Source organism: Eurosta solidaginis, chromosome X (assembly GCF_040869045.1).
Source record: "Eurosta solidaginis isolate ZX-2024a chromosome X, ASM4086904v1, whole genome shotgun sequence".
Lineage (NCBI taxonomy): Eukaryota > Metazoa > Arthropoda > Insecta > Diptera > Tephritidae > Eurosta > Eurosta solidaginis.
Window position 1 is genome coordinate 143,256,241 of NC_090324.1, and position 23,712 is coordinate 143,279,952.

General features: G+C 40.1%; 1 protein-coding gene across 18 annotated transcripts in view; it reads right to left on the reverse strand.

The window, feature by feature from the left end:
* The window catches only part of PIP4K (phosphatidylinositol 5-phosphate 4-kinase), a 1,849,876-nt gene extending 1,827,389 nt beyond the window's left edge, over positions 1 to 22,487 (reverse strand). For 6 of the 18 annotated variants that reach the window (XM_067758108.1, XM_067758111.1, XM_067758104.1 and 3 more), the window contains exon 1: positions 22,265 to 22,402. The gene's annotated coding sequence lies outside the window, so the exon portion shown is untranslated. The other 12 variants (XR_010947853.1, XR_010947854.1, XM_067758123.1 and 9 more) reach the window with 8 other exon arrangements.
* Between the last annotated feature and the right edge of the window lie 1,225 nt (positions 22,488 to 23,712).

A 23,712-nucleotide genomic window follows, 5' to 3' on the forward strand; every position in this document is an offset into this window, starting at 1 on the left:
CTTCAATTTCACCTCGCTTTTCATCTTCAGAGTCGTGTTTCTCTATTTCGGTTTGATATGCCATAACTTGAATTATATATGAGTTTAGAATGTCTAACCTACATTCAAGGTCTATTGGGTTCCATGACGTTGAAGAATCATCAAAAATATTTTTAATGCGAGTTATATTTTTACGAGGAGAGGCACGCTGTTGTTTCAAAGTAGCAATAGAATTTGCTAGTGAATCAGAGACGTTTTCATTCAGAGCCATTTTGAGCAGAATTAATAGCGTTTTCTTTTCTGAAATATATTGTTGCCTAAGTAAATGGTAAAGCCTTAATAGAGGTACTCCTACCCCAGAAAATTGTCAACATATATAGTGCATACAAAAACATTTCAACTCACCATATTCACTCATATCACATATCATACAAGAAGATTGCGCATTGCGCATGTAAGCATTATATCAGCTCTTTTTTATGGGCAATTCTTACGTCATTTTCCTTTAGCTCTTGTTTTTTTCTCTCTTTCTTTCATTCGCTCAAACAGTCAACTGTGACGTAGATGCGCAGAACGAAGCAATTTTGAACTCATGAATGCGCAATCTGGGTACTCATATTAACAGAGTATATGTGGAACTTAAGAGCGAATTGAGAGTTTCACAGAGTTGCACTACCACACCGCCATTTTATACAGGGTAAAAGTGTAACGCTTTTGCGTTGCGAGCAGGCAACAATTTTCACAAAAGAACGAAATACCCCGTAAAGGCGTTGCATGTTTTATAGAATAGAACAACAACCCTTGCACGGCGTACAAAAAGCGTAACACTTTAGCCAGAGGAGAAAACGCTATAAGTAAAAATCAATGAATAACCTGAAGAAATAGGCGACAACAATTGAACTGTATTCTATATACACTTGTACACAAATACTGAACTGTATTTTATAGTGTAAGTTTGCTTCGATTTGTTCTCCAAATTATTATGAAAAGATTTACAATAAACCTTTGGCTCAACTATCAACAAACTTTCGATTTACTTTTATCAAAATTCAGCTCAAAATTTCTGAAGTTTAAATAGGGGTTCAATAACCCAATTTTATATCAAACAACTATTAATCAGGATTTCCAAAGTAATAATTGGGTTCCAATAACGCAATGTTATGTGAACTATTTTTTAAAATGCCGTTGCCAATAACCCAATACCAAATTTTCAAACTGAAAATTATTTTTTATCAAAAGATGATCACTCTAATGCAACATCAGTATACCAATTTAATTTGGATTTTAGCTGTTAGTAACAATTGCTTTTGCATCGCCGTATGATATATTAAATTGTATGATTTCGCTAACGGGTCTCTATGAGGAAATATGTGAGCATCTATGTACACCTATATGTGTACATATATAGTACTAATGCAGGTGTTTAAAATTACATGTATTTCGGTATGTGCATGTGCAATAGCAAAATCGCGCGTTAATTTTCGTAGCCGGATTTTTAACATTTACCGCTCTCTTATAAACCTGCTCTCCTGTTGCAAATTTATATTTTCAAGTGGCGTTATATATAATTTTTACCGGTGCTTATTTAATAAAATGGCGCTATTTTTCTGATTTAGAACTTCTGGAAATATCTCTTTATAATTTAGGCCCTTTCTTTCCTTTATTAATTTTAATTTTGGTTTCTATTCTATTAATTTCAATTTAAGGGGCTTCAATTTATTAATTTTAATTCAAGTAAATTATTTTTTTGCGTAAATGGTCACATGCATTTCCTTTCTAAATTACTTCGTTTGAAATTTACTTACCTCTGGCGATTTTAAACACATGGCTTACGTGATTAGCAAGAATGAAAAACAGCTCAAATCTTCACAACGCACCACCAGTCTTTTTGTCAGCAATAGCACCAAAACCCAACGTACCACCAAATCTTTGCTTTAACAGCAACAGTACCAAATCGCCTAATCCCCAGCAACTTTTGCACCAGCGTAAATCGCAATACGCAAACACCAAGTTTTTGCTTTTATTAGCAAATATGTCACCAACAGCACCGAATTTCCAATCGCCAAATCACCACCAAGTTTTGCCAATATTTATGTTGGAAATCGCAACGACCAGCACCAAAGATTTGCTTTTGTTATAACACCAACCGCAATCAGCAACAAGCTTTCCCCCAGCGGGTTAGGGGGGGTCAGAATATACCCGCGGTAGGTATGCCTGTCGTAAGAGGCGACTAAAATACCAGATTCAAGCGGCTGTGTAGCGCAACCCTGCAGATTGCCAGCGCAACATATAGCTTCTCCAAACCCAATTGTCAACCTCACCTATCCGCGGCGAATCCTGTTTCACTAACAGACGAGGCTCTGGCGACCCTAAGCTCCTTATGGAACTTGGGGTTGGGGACGGAGGGAATGGCCTGAAGGTTTAATGTGGCCACATAAATCGTTCCCGAGATGGTCGGGCCAGCACCTTAATGGTGCTGTGGTACCGGAGCGTACCGGATCTGTATCCGGCAAAGGACCATCACATCGATAACACTCCCCCAAAGCCTTCGGGGAGCAACCTTATCGCTACAACAACAACAACAACAACAGCAACAAGCTTCTTTTTTATTTTTATATACCCACGCAGCTGTGGTTATTAATGTCTCTTTTTTTTAACTTTTTAGTCTTCACTTTCTGCCATCAGAGTATAAATTTAATTGATAAGCGAATTTTTCTTTTCGCTGTTCTACAAAATTTAGTTATAATAAATGAAATGTATTATTTGCGATACAAATAGCAGGAACGCAATCGCTTATTGTTTTTAGCACTAATTTAAGTGAACTAGAATTAATTAAACAATTTTTGCGTCCTGTCGCGGTCTCCAAAAGGTTTCCGCACTAGTTTGTACGTACTTTACTAAAAAAATTGCCGAAAATTAAAGTGCTTGCTGCTTGCTGTTCAACGATAACTGAATTCATTTATTTTATTTCAGACTTACAAGCTAACAAGTGAGAGCACGTACATATGTGTATGTGCAATATGAGTAGGATAAATGTGCATGTACCTATATATTTATGTATTGCGAATTCATTGCATAAATGAAGTACATATGATTCAAATGAGAAAATGAGTATTTAAATTTTAAATTGAAATGAGAATAGATGTATAAGTGTTTGTAACCACATAAGGGTGCATTCATATAAAATATAAAGTTTGATAATTAAGGCATTGCAGAATTCAAACAATTATTAATGATTAAATGTACGAAATATAATAGCGAAAGTGATACTTATACGTATTAAAGTTGTTCTCCAACAGATACAGATACATTTTGTCAATTGTGGATCGTTTTTCGAGAAGCTTATGCTTTAGAGGATATTGAGGCTAAAACTGTAGCTCAATGCTTGGTTAAGGAATATGTTTCGAGATTTGGTGTACCAACACGAATTACAACAGATCAGGGTTCTCAGTTTGAGTCCCTTCTGTTTCGTCAACTTTGTCATTTTTTAGCTGCTATAAGAACCAGGACATCACCCTATCATCCTCAAGCAAATGGGATGGTTGAGCGTTTTCACAGAACATTAAAGAATGCAATAAGATGTTCTGACAATTCAGTTAATTGGACGGAAGAATTACCATTGATTTTATTGGGTGTTCGGACTTCCTTTAAAGAAGATATTCGTGCTACACCAGCTGAAATGTTATATGGTGAAAATATTAAGGTTCCAGGAGAAATTTTTTCGACAGCACATAACAACACAAATGCAGATCCGTTAGATTTTGTTAATAAAATTCGTGAGCATTTTAAACACATTCGTGCCGAGGAAAGAAAATCTACCACAATCACGTCGTATATTCCAACTGATTTAAAGTCGTGCTCACACGTATTTATTCGTATAGATAGAACGAAGAAAAGTCTGGAGCCTCCGTATGAAGGTCCTTTTCCTGTGTTAAAGCGCTTACGAAAGACATTTTTGGTCAAGAAAAATGATAACAATGTAAATATATCAATTGATAGGCTAAAACCAGCTTATATAGTTTCGGAAAACAAGAAGAAAGTTGTAAACTTCAAAGCATTACTTTTGCGCTCCTTCTTTTAGAGGGGAGGTAATGTAACGGACATTGTCTACTTTATAAAACAAAAACCTTTTTTAATTTTAAAATAATAAAATTGTCCTCTTTTTAGGCAATTAAAATACTTTATAAAATTTTCTTAAATTTTAGAGAGATATAAAAATATATTCAAATTGTGAAGATAGCTTTGCTTTTAAATAAATATCAAATATTAAAAAAAAAAATTAAATAATAAACCCACCCAGGGTAACTTTTTTAAAGCGAGGTTGAAGGCCGCCAACGCAGAAAGGTGTTCTGCGCAAAAATACTATGGATTCAACCCCCCGTTTCGGAGGGAACGCGGGTCATTTTTCGGTTTTTCCTTAATATCTTTTGAATGAGTTAAAAAAATATAATTTCTGCTTTCGGATTCAGAATCTTGACGAAAATACGCGTCTTTGGGTACCTTTTTCGACAAGTTCGACGCGAATTTCAAGTGCAAAACTTAACTTGTAATATTACCAAATTTCGGAATTTAAAAGCTTTTTTTTCATAAACTAGAGTTTCCTAGAGTTCCAAATAATTATTTTGGGTAATTCTATACGGAGCATGTCACCGCTAATACGCGTCCAAAAATATCGAGAGAGGTGTCAAACGACGCGTCTTGACATCAGTATTAATAATCCGAAGCCGGAAAATAAAAATTTTAACTCGCTCAAAAGATATTAACGATTTCCTGCGGGTCCTTCCGAGACCGGGGGTGGTATCCTTAGTATTTTTGCGCAGAACACCTTTCTGTGTTGGCGGCCTTCGGCCGCGATTATACAAAACTACCCTGTGTGGGTCCAACACCGGTTTGGAGACCAAAACTATATCCGCGCAAAACAATTATGTTCACAATTTTTTTTGTGGGTAAAACAACGTTTGACACCTCTCTCGATATTTTTGGTAGCGTATTAGCAGTCGAACCCTCAACTAGACTTTTACCACACCTTTCTGCATTGGCGGCCTTCGGCCGCACTTATAAAAAATTACAGTAATTCTATACGACAGCATGACACTGCTAATACGCGTACAAAAATATTGAGAGAGGTGTCAAAAGACGCGTATTGACCTCGACAACAATAATCCAAAGGCGGAAAAGAAAAAATGTTTCTCTGTCCGGAGATACGGTAAAAGTCTAGTTGAGGGGTCGACTGCTAATACGCTACCAAAAATATCGAGAGAGGTGTCAAAAGACGCGTATTAATCACGACAACAATAATCCGAAGGCGGAAAATAAAAATTATATCTCTGTCCGGAGATATTTGCTGTTTAAAGTGACGACTTTCATGTGGTTGTTGTAATGTTGGCGTACCCACGAAAAAAATTGTGAACATGAGTGATTTGGGCGGATATAGTTTTGGTCTCCAAACCGGTGTTGGACCCACCCAGGGTAATTTTTTTGCAGAGAGGTGTTCTGCGCAAAAATACTACGGATCCCACTCCCGGTTTCGGAGGGACCCGCGGGTCATTTTTCGGTTATTCGTTAATATCTTTTGAACGCGTTAAAATTTTTATTTTCCACCTTCGGATTATTAATACTGATGTCAAGACGCGTAGTTTGACACCTCTTTCGATATTTTTGGTAGCGTATTAGCAGTCGACCCCTCAACTATACTATTACCGTCACTTTTTTTTACGTATAAATGGTTTCCGCCCTTATACACACCTTGGTAAAAGTCTAGTTGAGGGGTAGACTGCTAATACGCTACTAAAAATATCGAGAGAGGTGTCAAAAGACGCGTACTGACCTCCAGAAAAATTGTATATCTGTCCGGAGATATTTGCAGTTGAAGTTAGCAATTTTCATGTGGTTGTTGTAATGTTGTTTACCCACAAAAAAAAATTGTCCACATAAGTGTTTTGCGTGGATATAGTTTCGGTCTCCAAACCGGTGTTGGACCCACCCAGGGTAATTTTTTTGAAGCGAGGTCGAAGGCCGCCAACGCAAAAAGGTGTTGTGCGCAAAAATACTATGGATACCACCCCCGGTTTCGGAGGGACCTGCGGGTAATTTTTCGGTTTTTCGTTAATATCTTTTGAACTAGTTAAAATTTTTATTTTCCGCCTTCGGATTATTAATACCGATGTCAAGACGCGTCGATTTACACCTCTATCGATATTTTTGGTAGCGTATTAGCAGTCGAACCCTCAACTAGACTTTTACCATACCTTTCTGCATTGGCGGCCTTCGGCTACGCTTATAAAAAATTACAGTAATTCTATACGACAGCATGACACTGCTAATACGCGTACAAAAATATCGTGAGAGGTGTCAAAAGACGCGTATTGACCTCGACAACAATAATCCAAAGGCGGAAAAGAAAAAATGTTTCTCTGTCCGGAGATACGGTAAAAGTCTAGTTGAAGGGTCGACTGCTAATACGCTACTAAAAACATTGAGAGGTTTCAAAAGACGCGTACGGATCCCAAGAACAATAATCCGAAGGCAGAAAAGAAAAATTGTATCTCTGTCCGGAGATATTTGCAGTTGAAGTTGGCAATTTTCATGTGGTTGTTGTAATGTTGTTTACCCACAAAAAAATGTGTGAACATAAGTGTTTTGCGTGGATAAAGTTTCGGTTTCCAAACCTGTATTGGACCCACCCAGGGTAATTCTTTTGCAGAGAGGTGTTCTGCGCAAAAATACTATTGATCCCACCCCCGGTCTCGGAGGGACCCGCCGGTCTTTTGAACGCGTTAAAATTTTTATTTTCCACCATCGGATTATTAATACTGATTTCAAGACGCGTCGTTTGACACCTCTTTCGATATTTTTGGTAGCGTATTAGCAGTCGACCCCTCAACTATACTATTACCGTCACTTTTTTTTACGTATAAATGGTTTCCGCCCTTATACACACCTTTTTTGGTAAAAGTCCAGTTGAGGGGTAGACTGCTAATACGCTACTAAAAATATCGAGAGAGGTGTCAAAAGACGCGTACTGACCTCGAGAACAATAGTCCGGAGGCGGAAAAGAAAAATTGTATCTCTGTCCGGAGATATTTGCAGTTGAAGTTGGCAATTTTCATGTGGTTGTTGTAATGTTGTTTACCCACAAAAAAAAAAAATTGCCAACATAAGTGTTTTGCGCGGATATAGTTTCGGTCTCCAAACCGGTGTTGGACCCACCCAGGGTAATTTTTTTAAAGCGTGGTCGAAGGCCTCTAACGCAAAAAGGTGTTGTGCGCAAAAATACTATGGATACCACCCTCGGTTTCGGAGGGACCTGCGGGTAATTTTTCGGTTTTTCGTTAATATCTTTTGAACTAGTTTTATTTTCCGCCTTCGGATTATGAATACCGAGTCAAGACGCGTCGATTGACACCTCTCTCGATATCTTTGGTAGCGTATTAGCAGTCGACCCCTCAACTAGACTATTACCCAAATATCTCCAAAAAGAAATAAAATTTCCAATTTCCGCTTTCGGATTCGTGATCCTGGGTCCAAAATGTGTCTTATGACACCTCTTCCGATATTTTTGGACGAGTTTTAGCAGTTGCACTCTAAAGTAAAGAATTACCGGGCGGCCAAAGGCCGCCAATGCAGAAAGGTGTTCTGCGAAAAATACTATGGATCCCACCCCCGGTTTCGCAGGGACCCGCGGGTCATTTTACGGTTTTTCGTTAATATCTTTTGAACGAATTAACATTTTTATTTTCCGCCTACGAATTTTTAATACTGACGTCAAGTCGTTTGACACCTCTCTCGATATTTTTGGTAGCATATTAGCAGTCGACCCCTCAACTAGACCTTTACCGAAAGGTGTTCAGCAAAAAAATATTATGAATCACACCGCCGGTTTCGGTGGGACCAGGGGTAATTTTTCGGGTAAAACTCTAGTTGAGGGGTCGACTGCTAATACGCTAAAGACGCGTATTTATCTCGACAACAATAATCCGAAGGTGGAAAAGAATAATTTTATCTCTGTCCGGAGATATTTGCAGTTGAATTTGGCGATTTTCATGTGGTTGTTGTAACGTTGGCGTACCCACGAAAAATATTGTGAACATGAGTGATTTGAGCAGATATAGTTTTGGTCTCCAAGCCGGTGTTGGACCCACCCAGGGTAACTTTTTTGCAGAGAGGTGTTCTGCGCAAAAATACTATGGATCCCACCCCCGGTTTCGGAGGGACCTGCGGGTCATTTTTCGGTTTTTCGTTAATATCTTTTGAACTAGTTAAAATTTTTATTTTCCGCCTTCGGATTATTAATACCGATGTCAAGACGCGTCGATTGACACCTATCTCGATATCTTTGGTAGCGTATTAGCAGTCGACCCCTCAACTAGACTTTTACCAAAAAAGGTGTGTATAAGGGCAGAAACCATTTATACGTAAAAAAAGTGACGGTAATAGTATTGTTACGAATATTAGCAAAACTAAAGGGTACTGCCAACTCTAAGCCGATGCTAAACAGTGATATCATCACATCCATAGATCAATCATTATGTATCTACTACATAAACGAATCAATAATTGCGTCTACACATATGTACGTATACGAGCAGCGGAGAAACAATGCACAAACACATGCATATATCTTATCTGAGTTGTCACAAGAGAGGACAATAATTTGTGCAAGTATTACTCAAATGAGAAATTATACATCTGTAGTTGTAGCTGCGAAATTTATAACTAAGTAATATTCTGGCAGCGCCTAGAAGATGCCACGAAGAAATCACGGAGTATAAAAGCATCAGCGGTAGAGGCGCTATGGGCAAGTTTCGATTAAGACGATATCTAGCGAGCAATAGCAGTATTATTTTGAAAGTCAGTTTCACTTAAGCTATCAGTTTGGTTATTAAGCCAGCTAATTGCAAAGTATAAGTGTTATTGTGAAGTACTTTAATAAAGGCCATTTTTCAATTATTCAATATTGTAGTTATTTATTCAACAATTTAATGATACGAACTTAGCAAAAGGGCAAATAAGATGATTTGCAAGTAAATTCGTTACAGTATAGTTGAGGGGTCGACTGCTAATACGCTACCAAATATATCGAAAGAGGTGTCAAACGACGCGTCTTGACATCAGCGTTCATAATCCGAAGGCTGAAAATAAAAATTTTTACGCGTTCAAAAGATATTAACGAATAACCGAAAAATTACCGGCGGGTCCCTCCGAAACCGGGGATGGGATCCATAGTATTTTTGCGCAGAACACCTTTTAACTACATTAAATTTGAAATGAAGCAAAGAATGCTAAACCGTGATATACTGTTCAACCCTCTGTTTCAAATATGAAGTACCAGTTACTTGAAACTTGTTTGCAAAATTGCGTTGTGATCATTATTTTTATATGTATGCAATCAAATTTACTCTGTATAAATTCTATTCTGTATATATTTTATCTACTATTAATTTGCTTTATTGTCAATTTCATAAATTATTATTTAATAGCTCCTTCATGAGTACATTTTAACACATTTACAACATTTTAACTTTTGCTTACTTCTAAGTTTTTAATAAGCATCCTTAGATCATTTAACTTCAACTTTACTATGAACTTATCAATTGATGTAATACTGTTTTCACACAGACGGCTTATTGAATAATAAAGGCAGTTTTCTACATTAAGACGCTAATTGAGCTCAATCTTCCCTACAAAATTCGAATCTATTATTATTTCATTAGTAGCTAATCGAATGCCTAATGAAGTCAAAAGCACAATGCAACTCTGTTGGCAGCGTTCCGCTTCCGTTTCCGCTTCTTAGTTTTCAAAGCAAATGTCATTGTCTGCATGGCGGAACGATACAAGGTGGCCGCATCGAACAGCTGATTATAACCTTTTTTATTTGATTTGATACATCAACTACCGGCGCAGTACGATTTTGACATTTGTCCATCGAATTTACAAGTACATGGAATTTTGTTTGTTTGTAGGTATGTCACCATGCTCCCACCTTGTATCGTTCCGCCATGATTGTCTGTCTTATCCTTCATACTAATCGAGCAGTTACTTCTGTGTGAAAGCAAAAAATTTACGATTTCATTAGCAGGTGAAATGAGATCATTAAGTTTCTGTGTGAAAACAGTATAAGAGAAAGAAGTGCATATCAAGTTAATGAATAAATGGTATGACAGAGAATTGGCACAAATGAATAAATATAAATACAATATGTACACGCGTGCGTTACAAACTGGAGAGTGGGATGAATATAAATATATAAATAGGTCATACAAAAACTTTGTCAAATTAAAAAAAATAAAGTACATGGAGAATAAAATCATTTTGAATGAATATAATGCTAAAGAAATGTGGAAATATCTCAAACAAACGGTTAACCAAACTAAAGATAACGAAGGGATAAAAAAGGTGATACTGGATGGCATACTGGTTGAAAACGAAACCGATCTGGCGAATGGTCTGAATAGATTTTTTGTAAACAGTGTGATTGAAATTAATAATAACATCGAAACCTGTCAAGTAGCACTAGAGGATACACAAGTCCATTCAAAATTAATGTTTGCTGAAATTACCACCGATGATGTTATTAATATCCTAACGGACTTTAAATATAAAATAGGTGGAAGAAAACTGCTATCCGAAGGTGTACTAAAAGATTGTATATCGTATACCGGATATTTCTATGCTCAAATAATCAATAACAGCTTAGAAGATGGTGTGGTACCTGAAATGTGGAAAACGTCAACAATAATACCTGTGGAAAAAGTTAAAAAGACAATGCAGCCTGAAGAACTTGGACCCATAAATACCCTGCCAAGTGATGCTAAAATTCTCGAAGTCGTTGTTAAGAATCAGTTGGTGAATCATCTTGAAGTAAATAATATACTAGTCTACCAACAGTCAGGATTCCTGTGAGACAGCGCTGAACTTGGTGATATCTGATTGGAAAGAAGAGCCAAACAACAAAAAAGTAGTGGTTTCTGTTTTCCTTGACCTCAAAAGAGCTTTTGAAACGGTGGATAGAGAGATATTAATAAAAAAATGCAGCGGATTGGCATAACTGATATTGAACTTAAATGGTTCCGCAACTATTTGAAGCAGAGAAAGCAGAAAACAGTTATAAATGCTGTGACGTCGGATGAATTAGAGGTACCCATAGGGTTACCTCAAGGCTCAGTATTGGCACCTATATTATTTCTTATATACATAAATGACATAGTCAATGCTATCGAAGGTTGTGAAATTAGACTTTTTGCGGATGATGCATTAATTATGATAAGTGAAAATAATATTAATACTGCACTTGCCAAAATGCATCATATAAATTATACAATTAAAATAGTTGCTAATAAAATAGGAGTGATGCAGAGAACAACTAAATTCATTCAAAAAAAGTACAAAATAATCTTTTATAAATCAGTTATAGAACCGCACTTCGTGTACTGCCCGTCCATTCTATTCATAATATCGGATAAAGAAGTAGACAAGCTCCAAAAGCTTCAAAATAGATGCATGAGATTTATTCTTCAGAAACCTTGAGATACACGAACGGCTGACATGTTGAAGACTTTAGACTGGTTAAGTGTGAAACAAAAGATTTTTTTCCACTCCATGAAATTCATATTTAATATCAAACATGGAAATGTACCTCAGTATTATTATTATTATTTTATTTATTACGTCCAAAAAAGCCTAGTTCATTGTGTACTACAATTTACAAAAATAATAATTGTTTCTTAAAACTATTTCATTAAAAAGAAATGAGTAAATTCATTGTTTAACTAGTATTACATATTTAAATTTTTACAATATAGAAATAGTTTTTCTTTAAACTTAACAACGTTTTCACAGTCTTTTATCTCTGCTGGTAGTTCATTATACATTTTATAGCCTACGTATTCTAAGGTCTTTTTTGTGAACTCGGTTCTTACTTTGGGCAGCCTTAAATTTCTGCTACTCCTAGTTCCATAGTTATGGATCTCATGATTGTACTGTATCTTATCACTCAGATAATTTGGTAACATTCCCTGTGTTATGTAATATATAAACTTCAAAGAGTAATAACAGATTAATTGTTCAATACTAAGCCAATTTAATATAGGAAGCATAATACGTTTTGATGTTCTATAAGAGCATTTTAGTATCAAACGCATTGCTTTGTTTTGCTGTATTTGGAGCTTACTAATTAACGTATCATTTGTTACTAGTAGTATTGATGGTCATTAAATAAAATGTGGTTCTACAATTGATCTATATACTAATATTTTGTGATGTTGGCTAATATGCTTACATGTTCGATACATAAATCCTATTTTCTGTGCAATTTTCTACTCTAAATGATTCATATGTTCTGTGAAACTTAGTTTCTCATCAATTATTACACCTAGGTACTTCATTTGATCTACTCTTTCAATTGCATTGGTTTTTATTTTCAGACTAGATTGGATTAATTTATTATGGCTCTTGTTAAATTTCATATACTTAGTTTTATCAATATTAAGCTTTAGCTTTCTACTGCACAGCCACTTAAATAAATTATTTAAGTCTTCTTGTATTTTCATGACAGCGCAATCTACATTTTTGTCACTAATGCTAACTAATGCATCATCCGCAAAAAGACTTATTTTTTAATTTCTCAAGCAAGTTTTTATATCATTGATGTAAATTATAAACAATATCGGAGCAAGTACTGAGCCTTGTGGCAGCCCAATGTTAACATCAACAACCAATGAAACTGCGTCTCCAATTACCGTCCTCTACTTTCTTTTACTCAGGTAACTACGAAACCATTCCAAAGCTTTTCCCTTGATCCCAATTTTATCCATTAACTTCAGCAATTCATTTCGGTCGATTGTTTCAAACGCCCTCTTTAAGTATAAGAAGCAACATACTACTACCTTTTTATCAGCAACAGCCTCTTTCCACTCTGCAATTACCATGTTCAATGCTGTTTCGCAGGAGTGGCCTTTCCTGAAGCCTGATTGCTCTGGTATGATTATATTATGATCGTCTAGGTATGCTACTAGTTGCTTTTTCACCACTGTTTCCATAATTTTTTCATCAATAGGTGGGGTATTTAAATAAAAATATAGCATTAGTTGAGCAAACTCACAACATAAATACGAGGAGCAAACAAAATTTCAAATTGCCGTTTTTTAGAACTGAAATTGATCAACAGAACATTTTCTACAAGGGTCTGAAAAGTTGCAATGATCTGCCTATGGATATAAAAAGTTGCAACCAAATAACAGTATTTAAAACAAAATTATATGAATATTGTAAAACCTTACCTATAAGATAAAAATCTGTAATATTTTCTAATTTACGAATTAGGCTTCTGGCCGTAATAAATAAATAATCTAATCTAATTGAAATTTTCAAGCGTTTAATTAAATACTGTTTAAATATTACTTTAAAATTGATGACTGCTTATGTTGTTTATATCGTGTATTACATCTGAGAATTAAGTGTAGGTATATTTGGTCTGTATAATTGTTTAATTTGTAGACTGATAAATAAATAAACAGCTCTCTGCAAAAAAGAGATAAAAATATATTCAAATTGTGAAGATAGCTTTGCTTTTAAATAAATATCAAATATTTAAAAAAAATTAAATAATAGACCCCCCCAGGGTTACTTTTTTAAAGCGAGGTTGAAGGCCGCCAACGCAGAAAGGTGTTCTGCGCAAAAATACTATGGATTCAACCCCCCGTTTCGGAGGGAGCGCGGATCATTTTTCGGTTTTTCCTTAATATCTTTTGAATGAGTTAAATGCGTCTTTGGGTACCTTTTGCGACAAGTTCGACGCGAATTTCAAGTGCAAAACTTAGCTTGTAATATTACCAAATTTCGGAATTTAAAAGCTTTTTTTCATAAACTAAGAGCTTCCTAGAGTTCCGAATGATTATTTTGGGTAATTCTATACGAAAGCATGACACCGCAAATACGCGTCCAAAAATATCGAGAGAGGTGTCAAACGACGCGTCTTGACATCAGTATTGATAATCCGAAGCCGGAAAATAAAAATTTTAACTCGTTCAAAAGATATTAACGATTTCCCGCGGGTCCTTCCGAGACCGGGGGTGGTATCCTTAGTATTTTTGCGCAGAACACCTTTCTGTGTTGGCGGCCTTCGGCCGCGATTATACAAAACTACCCTGTGTGGGTCCAACACCGGTTTGGAGACCAAAACTATATCCGCGCAAAACAATTATGTTCACAATTTTTTGTGTGGGTAAAACAACGTTTGACACCTCTCTCGATATTTTTGGTAGCGTATTAGCAGTCGACCCCTCAACTACATATACTATTACCGTCTCTTTTTTACGTATAAATGGTTTCTGCCCTTATACATACCTTTTTTGGTAAGTCTAGTTGAGGGGTAGACTGCTAATACGCTTCTAAAAATATCGAGAGAGGTTTCAAAAGACGCGTACTGACCTCGAGAACAATAATCCGAAGGCGGAAAAGAAAATTGTATCTCTGTCCGGAGACATTTGCAGTTTAAATTGGCAATTTTCATGTGGTTGTTGTAATGTTGTTACCCACAAAAAAAATTTGTGAACATAAGTCTTTTGCACGGATATAGTTTCGGTCTCCAAACCGGTGTTGGACCAACGCAGGGTAATTTTTTCAAAGCGAGGTCGAAGGCCGCCAACTCAGAAAGGTGTTGTGCGCAAAAATACTATGGATACCACCCTCGGTTTCGGAGGGACCTGCGCGTCATTTTTCGGTTTTTCGTTAATATATTTTGAACTAGTTAACATTTTTATTTTCCGCCTTCGGATTATTAATATCGATGTCAATACGCGTCGATTGACACCTCTCGCGATATTTTTGGTAGCGTATTAGCAGTCGACCCCTCAACTAGACTATTACCCAAATATCTCCAAAAAGAAATAAAATTTCCAATTTCCGCTTCCGGATTAATGATCCTGGGTCCAAAATGCGTCTTATGACACCTCTCGCGATATTTTTGGACGAGTTTTAGCAGTTGCACTCTAAAGTAAAGAATTACCGGGCGGCAGACGCTTCCCAAGGCAGTCGGTTCTATGTACCGGAGCGACTCGGGATTTTTCCCGACCAAGGACAGTCATTTCAGTGTGACCCCATTTAATTTGTTGCGTCCCTCCCACAAATTGTCATCCTCCCAGCAGCTCCTTGCAGCAGGACTGCTCCATATTCTCTTACTCCGGGAAGGCATCAAATCCAATCCGGGTCCAAAAAGAAATAAAATTTCCAATTTCCGCTTCCGGATTCATGATCCTGGGTCCAAAATGCGTCTTATGACACCTCTCCTGATATTTTTGGACGAGTTTTAGCAGTTGCACTCTAAAGTAAAGAATTACCGGGCGGCAGACGCTTCCCAAGGCAGTCGGTTCTATGTACCGGAGCGACTCGGGATTTTTCCCGACCAAGGACTGTCATTTCAGTGTGACCCCATTTAATTTGTTGCGTCCCTCCCACAAATTGTCATCCTCCCAGCAGCTCCTTGCAGCAGGACTGCTCCATATTCTCTTACTCCGGGAAGGCATCGAATCCATTCCGGGTCCGTCTCCTGACCCCGGTCCTGAGAAATGGGTTTGCTGCATCTGCCGGAAAATAATCTTTTTAGGACGGTCACACTCTGTTCAGTGTGCCTCGTGCAAGGGATGGTTGCATCGGACAGGTTGTTCTGGGCTTGATCCCAAAACCCGACGGCCGCGTAACTTTTATAAATCTTTTCTGGCTCCTTGCTGTTCACGCCCAAGGGCGTCCCGTAGTCTACGCCTAAGCGCCCCCCCCCCCCACTACCTTCCAGCAGCCCCGCTGCTCAGCAAGCCACAACAAGTACCCGCTGCTGCTCGCGCCCACGGCGCCAACAACTCAAACAGCTGCTACCACTCATAACTACTACCTTCGTAGTAGAGTCGGTAGAAATGCTGAGCATCAGCCCCTGCCCCCGTCTTCTCCCCCCTTTTTCCGGCAGCAATCGCGTAGGGCAGGGAAACAGACTCTTAGTCCCTACCTCCGTTTGCACCGTTTGCCAGCACAGAATATATAGGTTTGCGACATCCGCCCAATGCAGCTCCTGCCTTGGGTGGTGCCACTTTCCTAGGCGTTCTGGTCTCCGCGACGGCAACCCGTCCAGGGTCGCCAGGTCGCAAACCCAAATCATCCGGGAACCCCAATGCTTGCCCAAGGACGCCCAGTCCCAGGGCCACAACAGCAATTGCGTCCTGGCCTTCCACAACCCAGGCGTAGTCACCCGTCACTTACCCCCAGAGTGGCGGCGTCTCCCCTTACTCACTTCAGAACTCTGCAGTTAAACTGTAATGGACTAACTGGGAAGATTACGGAGATAGTCGATTTCATGAAGCGGCACAACATCCGCATTGCTGCGATTCAAGAGACTAAACTCACAGCAAGATCTGCATTGCAGACCTGCTCTGGGTATAATGTTCACAGGAGACCGCGAGAGCGGAAATGGAGGCGGCCTCGCGTTTATCATACACCACTCTGTGCAATATTATATATTTGATCCTGGCATCGACCGCAGGGATGGGTGTACTACGCAGAAGGACATCACCGTGGCGCTTCCCAAGGCAGTCGGTTCTATGTACCGGAGCGACTCGGGATTTTTCCCGACCAAGGACTGTCATTTCAGTGTGACCCCATTTAATTTGTTTCGTCCCTCCCACAAATTGTCATCCTCCTAGCAGCTCCTTGCAGCAGGACTGCTACATATTCTCTTACTCCGGGAAGGTATCGAACCCAAACCGGGTCCGTCTCCTGACCCCGGTCCCGCGAAATGGTTTTGCTGCATTTGCCAGAAAAGAATCTTTTTAGGACGGTCATACTCTGTTCAGTGTGTCTCGTGCAAAGGATGGTTGCATCGGACAGGTTGTTCTGGGCTTGATCCCAAAACCCGACGTCCACGTAACTTTTATAAATCTTTTGTGGCTCCTTGCTGCTGTTGTTGTTGTTGTAGCGATTAGGTTACTCCCCGAAGGCTTTGGGGAGTGTTATCGATGTGATGGTCCTTTGTCGGATACAGATCCGATACGCTCCGGTAACAGCACCATTAAGGTGCTGGCCCGACCATTTCGGGAACGATTTATATGGCCACATTAAACCTTCAGGCCATCCCTCCCTCCCCACCCCCAAGTTCCCTGAGGAGCTTGGGGTCGCCAGAGCCTCGTCTGTTAGTGAAACGGGATTCGCCGCTCGAAGGTGAGGTTGACAATTGGGTTGGAGAAGCTATATATTGCGCTACACAACCCCTTGCTGCTCACGCCCAAGGACGTCCCGTAGTCTACGCCTAAGCGCCCCTCCACTACCTTCCAGCAGCCTCGCTGCTCAGCAAGCCACAACAAGTAACCGCTGCTGCTCGCGCCCCACGGCGCCAACAACTCAAACAGCTGATACCACTCATAACTACTACCTTCGTAGTAGAGCTGGTAGCAATGCTGAGCATCAGCCCCTGCCCCCGTCTTCTTCCCCCCCCCCACCCACCTCTTTTCTGGCAGCAATCGTGCAGGTCAGGGAAACAGACTCTTAGTCCCTACCTCCGTTTGCACCGTCTGCCAGCACAGAATATATAGGTTTGCGACATCCGCTCAATGCAGCTCCTGCCTTGGGTTGTGCCACTTTCCTAGATGTTCTGGTCTCCGCGACGGCAAACCCTCGACGGGTTTCATCGCGCCATGTTGCCAGGTCGCAAACCATAATCATCCGGGTACACCAATGCTTGCCCAAGGGCGCCCAGCCCCAAGGCCACAACAGCAATTGCGTCCTGCCCTTCCACAACCTAGGCGTAGTCACCCGTCACTTACCCCTAGAGTGGCGGCGTCACCCCTCATGCACTTCAGAATTCTGCAGTTAAACTGTAATGGACTAACTGGGAAGATTACGGAGATAATCGATTTCATGAAGCGGCACAACATCCGCATTGCTGCGATTCAAGAGACTAAACTCACAGCAATATCTGCATTGCAGACCTGCTCTGGGTATAATATCCACAGGAAGGACCGCGAGAGCGGAAATGGAGGCGGCCTCGCGTTTATTATACACCACTCTGTGCAATATCATATATTTGATCCTGGCATCGACCGCAGGGACAATGTCTTAGAACGTCAAGGCCTATCTGTCCGGTCAGGCGATGCAAATCTAGAAATCATCAACATCTACATCCCTCCTGTCACCTGATGCCCCAGTGGATACCGCCCTAAAATCGAGGCCTTACTCACTGGGAACAACCGCATTATCTTAGGCGATTTCAATGCCCATCACGACCTATGGCATTCAAACTTGCGGGCGGACAGTAGGGGTGAGATGTTGGCGGATCAAATAGAAGAAACGACGTTCTGCACAATAAACGGAGACGCCCCCACACGTATGGTAGGAAGCTGTCATAGCTCGCCAGATATCTCAATCGTGAGCGCAGAACTCGTAAACTGCGTCAACTGGCAGCCGATGGTAACATTGGCATCCGACCACCTGCCCATACTTATTTCGTTCGAGCGTACCGCCGACTTCATCGTCACCGAAAAACGCACTTTCATAAACTTCAAAAAAGGAAAGTGGGAAGAATATAAATATGCAACAGACAGCAGCTTTGCTGCCCTTCCTATCCCGACTGATGCCCGCCAAGGGGAGCGTGCCTTCCGTAAGGTCATTGAATCCGCCTCGGCACATTTCATTCCCGCCGGGAGAATTCCCGAAATCCGGCCCCACTTCCCGGCGGAGGCCGCGAACTTAGCGAGGGAACGCGACCTTATAAGACAGCTTGATCCAGGCGACCCCCAAATAAGGGATATAAACCAACGCATCAGATTGCTTGTGGACGAACACAAGCGGGCGAATTGGGAAGAGCACCTAAGAGGTTGTAACCTCTCTACCGGTGTAGGTAAAGTTTGGTCCACCGTAAAGTCCCTATCGAATCCGACTAAGCACAAAGACAAAGTTTCCATCGCCTTTGGCGATAAGGTGCTGTAGGACCGGAAAAATGAGCGAGCGCTTTCTGCCGACAATATATAATGCATCCTACGGTCGACAAAGATAGACGGAGAGCCAATAGACACGCACATAAACACATATTCAGCGCGTCACCAATCACCATCACCGCTAGAGAGGTTGAGGACGCCATTGGTCGCGCTAAACCATCCAAAGCAGTGGGCCCAGACGGCATAGCCATGCCGATGCTTAAAAGGGGGTTTCAAATATTTGGCGCATGTCTTCAACCTGTCTCTCTCCACCTTTCCCATATCCGAGAAATGGAAAATGGCCAAGGTGGTCCCGCTACTAAAGCCTGGGAAACCAGCTAACGTAGGTGAGTCATATCGTCCGATATCTCTCCTATCGCCAGTGGCAAAGACGCTTGAAGCCATTCTGCTCCCTTATTTCCAAGCACATTTGCAGCTAGCTCCTCATCAGCATGGCTTCAGAAAACTCTATAGCACTACCTTCGCGCTAAATGTCATTAGCACCCAGATAAATTGCGGTTTGAATCAATACCCCCACCATAGAACAGTACTCGTAGCGCTAGACCTATCAAAAGCCTTTGATACGGTCAACCATGGCTCATTACTGCAAGACCTGGAAGGGTCTACCCTTCCCCCATGTCTTAAAAGGTGGACCGCAAATTATCTGGGTGGTCGGCAGGCAACGGTGCAATTCAGAAACGAAACATCAAAACCAAGGAGAATTAAACAAGGGGTGCCACAGGGTGGTGTCCTATCCCCACTTTTGTTTAATTTCTACATATCTAAGCTACCTTCACCACCGGAAGGAGTCACAATCGTTTCCTACGCCGATGACTGCACAATAATGGCCACAGGCCCAGGCCCAGAGATCGATGAGCTATGCAATAAAATAAACGGCTATCTCCCTGATCTCTCCAGTTTTTTCGCCTCGCGAAACCTGGCATTGTCACCGACTAAATCTTCCGCGACCTTATTTACAACATGGACGCCCCAAATGTCGACCATATTGAACATCCACGTCGATAGCACTACGCTACCGACTGTCCTACACCCCAAAATCTTGGGTGTGACGTTTGATCAGGATCTACATTTTGGTGCGCACGCAACCGCAATTGTTCCGAGAATTCAGAGCCGTAATAAAATCCGCAAATCCCTTGCTGGCAGTACCTGGGGAAAAGATAAAGAAACGCTCAGATTCAAGGGGCTGTGTAGCGCAACCCTTCAGGTTGCCAGCGCAATATATAGCTTCTCCAAACCCAATTGTCAACCTCACCTATCCGCGGCGAATCCTGTTTCACTAACAGACGAGGCTCTGGCGACCCCAAGCTCCTCAAGGAACTTGGGGTGGGGAGGGAGGGATGGCCTGAAGGTTTAACGTGGCCACATAAATCGTTCCCAAGATGGTCGGGCTAGCACTTTAATGATGCTGTGTTACCGGAGCGTACCGGATCTGTATCCGGCAAAGGACCATCACATCGATAACACTCCCCAAAGCCTTCGGGGAGCAACCTTATCGCTACAACAACAACAACAACATAAAGAAACGCTTATGACCACATACAAAGCAATTAGCCAGCCGATTACGTGCTACGCGTCACCCATATGGTCGCCAAGCCTAAAAACTACCCACTGGAAAAAACTACAGTCGCCACGGGCTGTCTTCTTATGTCCCCAGAACACAATCTGCATAATGAGGCGAGAATACTCCCCATCAGGGAGAGAAATGAGATGCTGACCAAACAGTTTCTGTTGAATACCCAGAAACCTGGGCATCCCAACAGACATCTGATTGACGAACCAGCACCGCCTAGGGGCCTAAGGAGTCATCTCCGTAAGCATTTTGAGGAAATACGGCACCTGAGAACCCAGCCGTATGAAGTGAAAAAACACAAGCAGGTCCTTGGTGAACTCCATAGACAGGCGTCGGACCTTTATGTCGGGAATTGCCCGGTGAATCCAGTACTTGAAGAAAAATATCCAGAACTCGCACAAGAGGAACGCATACTCCCAGGGAAACGCGTGTCACTCTTGCTCAACTTCGTTCTGGATACTGTAACAGGTTAAACTCTTACCTATCCAGAATCAACCCCGACATACAAAATGTATGCCCCGCTTGCAATGTGTCCCCAAATGACACCATCTCTTTAATTGTAATGTGGAACCAACGCCTCTAACACCCCTTTCCTTATGGTCCACCCCTGTTGAAACGGCAAGTTTCCTTGGACTCCCGTTAGAGGATATTTATGACAATTTGTGATCGGTCGCGGCTATTAGGTGGGGCGAGCATTGCTACAACAACAACAACAACAACATCACCGTGGCGGAAGCCGCGGTTATACCACACACCCGGACTTGCCATGGCGTAGCCCATGGTTATTTTTTATAAGCGCGGCCGAAGACCGCCTATGCAGATAGGTGTTCTACGCAGAATTACTTTGCATGGCGCAGCCGGTGATGGATCGGCTAACATAACAATAAACATAAGAGTTATAAGGTAATATCAGCTCGTTCACGAATGCAAAAAAAGATTTTTCAAATTTTTGGTAAATAAAGACTGGAAAAGTTAAAGATATACATCAGATGAAAGGTATTTTTATGAGTTTTTCAATTCTGCACTTGTTCCGTTTTTTAGATGTGGCAGCACAGATTTGCAATGTCATAAAATATATAAAAGTTGTATAGAAATTTGCAAACTTTAACAACAAATAACATTTAAATTATAAGTTTGCGCACTTTAAAATATATATATTTTTAATCGGGAGAACTTCCTCTTTCATTTGATACCAAGTTAAACCCCGAACTCGGGGGGTGCTAAACTAAATCGCTGCCCCAACTTCAACTGCAAATATCTCCGGAGATAAAATTTGTTTTCCGCCTTTGGATTATTGTTCTCGAGATTAATACGCGTCTTTTTACACCTCTCTCGATATTTTTGGTAGCGTATTAGCAGTCGACCCCTCAACTTGACTTTTACTACGGTTTTTCGTTAATATCTTTTGAACGAGTAAAAATTTTTATTTTTCCCCTTCGGCTTATTAATACTGATGTCAAGGCGCGTCGTTTGACACCTCTCTCGATATTTTTGGTAGCGTATTAGCAGTCGACCCCTCAACTAGACTATTACCCTCTAATCGAGTGTTCGTAATGTTATGCTGCTGGGCTCATCATTAACCACACTATTGTCACTTTTTTACGTATAAATGGTTTCTGCCCTTATACACACTTTTTTCATATGAAGAGGGTGCTAAACTAAAATTTTTCCGACTTACATATATTTACTATTTTAACTATATTTAATTTCACATTTCAAACTTTCTTCAGCTAGTTTTATTTACCGATGTTAATAGAAGAGGATAGTATAAATATTAAATGGTTTGGGATAGTGATGGAACGATATTTCACTATCGGTGATTGAATCGCCGCGAATGAAGAATATATATACGCCCCGATTCTAGTGTGGTAACAACAACAACAACCACGGTAACGAAATCATGTGGCAACTGTTACACCCTTCTGGTATTCTACCAGCGAAAGTATCCGGATAATTTTTTACCCACAAGAGTAGGTGGTTACATCGAAATAACCACACAACAGCTGTTGTATAGAAAAAGGCAAAACTGAAAAACAAAGAATGGGGAATATTTTATGTAAGGTGCCACGATTTTCCAACTTTGTTTTTTCGAGGGGTGGGGAGAGTCCTAAAAATCACAAAATTATCATCCGCAACTCTAGGAAACTCTTGGTTTATGAAAAAATAGCTTTTAAATACCGAAATTTGGTAATATTACGACTTAAGTTTTGCACTTAAAATTCGCGTCGAAATTGTCGAAACTGGTATCCAAACACGCGTATTTTCGTCAAGATTCAGAATTCATTAGCGGAAACTATTTGTTGCGGCAAAGGAGCTTTGCGACAGATTACCTTAGCAGATGCGGGTGGTAGATCGCTTGGAGGCAATGTAGCGGGCGGTAGATTATCTGCGGGTGTGGACTGTATAGTGTGGGTTTATACTTACGCCAAAATATCCGGCTGCAACCGATAAAAGGCTGGCGTGATGTACTACGGTGAATACTATGATGCGTCCTTTTCAGGGATTACTTGCGGTGGGTTTGTGTGAAAGCACTCCAAATAATACAACACGAATGATGTTTCTCGATTAGCACATATAAATTTAATTTAAATATATAATTTAATGTGTTTTTCAACCTTTCAAATAATTTAAAGGCGGGCGGTGGAAAAATGGCACGTTTCAATTCTTTACACTTGCTAGCGAAAAATCATCAAAATGTAACCAAACGTCAAAATCCATTAGTTGCTGAAGGCAACTAATGGGCACTACTTTACCGGCACAAATGTACTGCCTTATCAGCAGATATTCAATCATAGCGCCTAATTGAGTACAATGCATTGCATGATTCATCATACCGCCGCCCTTGAACTATCTGTGCATGTATACAAGATAGGTTCAACTAAAACTTATGAATATTTACAAGGCGATTGAAACTTAATATTGAAAAATTCACAAATTTTAATTTCTTTAAATATTCAAACGTTACGTTAATTTAACAACAGTTCGATCTTTAAATAGATTGCAAATTTCATTAAATATGCAAAATTTACTTTAATTTTACAATGACTAAAACTTCGAACAGACTTCACATATTTAAGTTTACTTATAATTATACATATGTAATTATAAAGCTGGATGTCACAAATATAAAAAAATTTTTTTTTCAAATTTCGAACTTCAAAGAATGCGGACTTAAAAAATATTTAAGTTTAA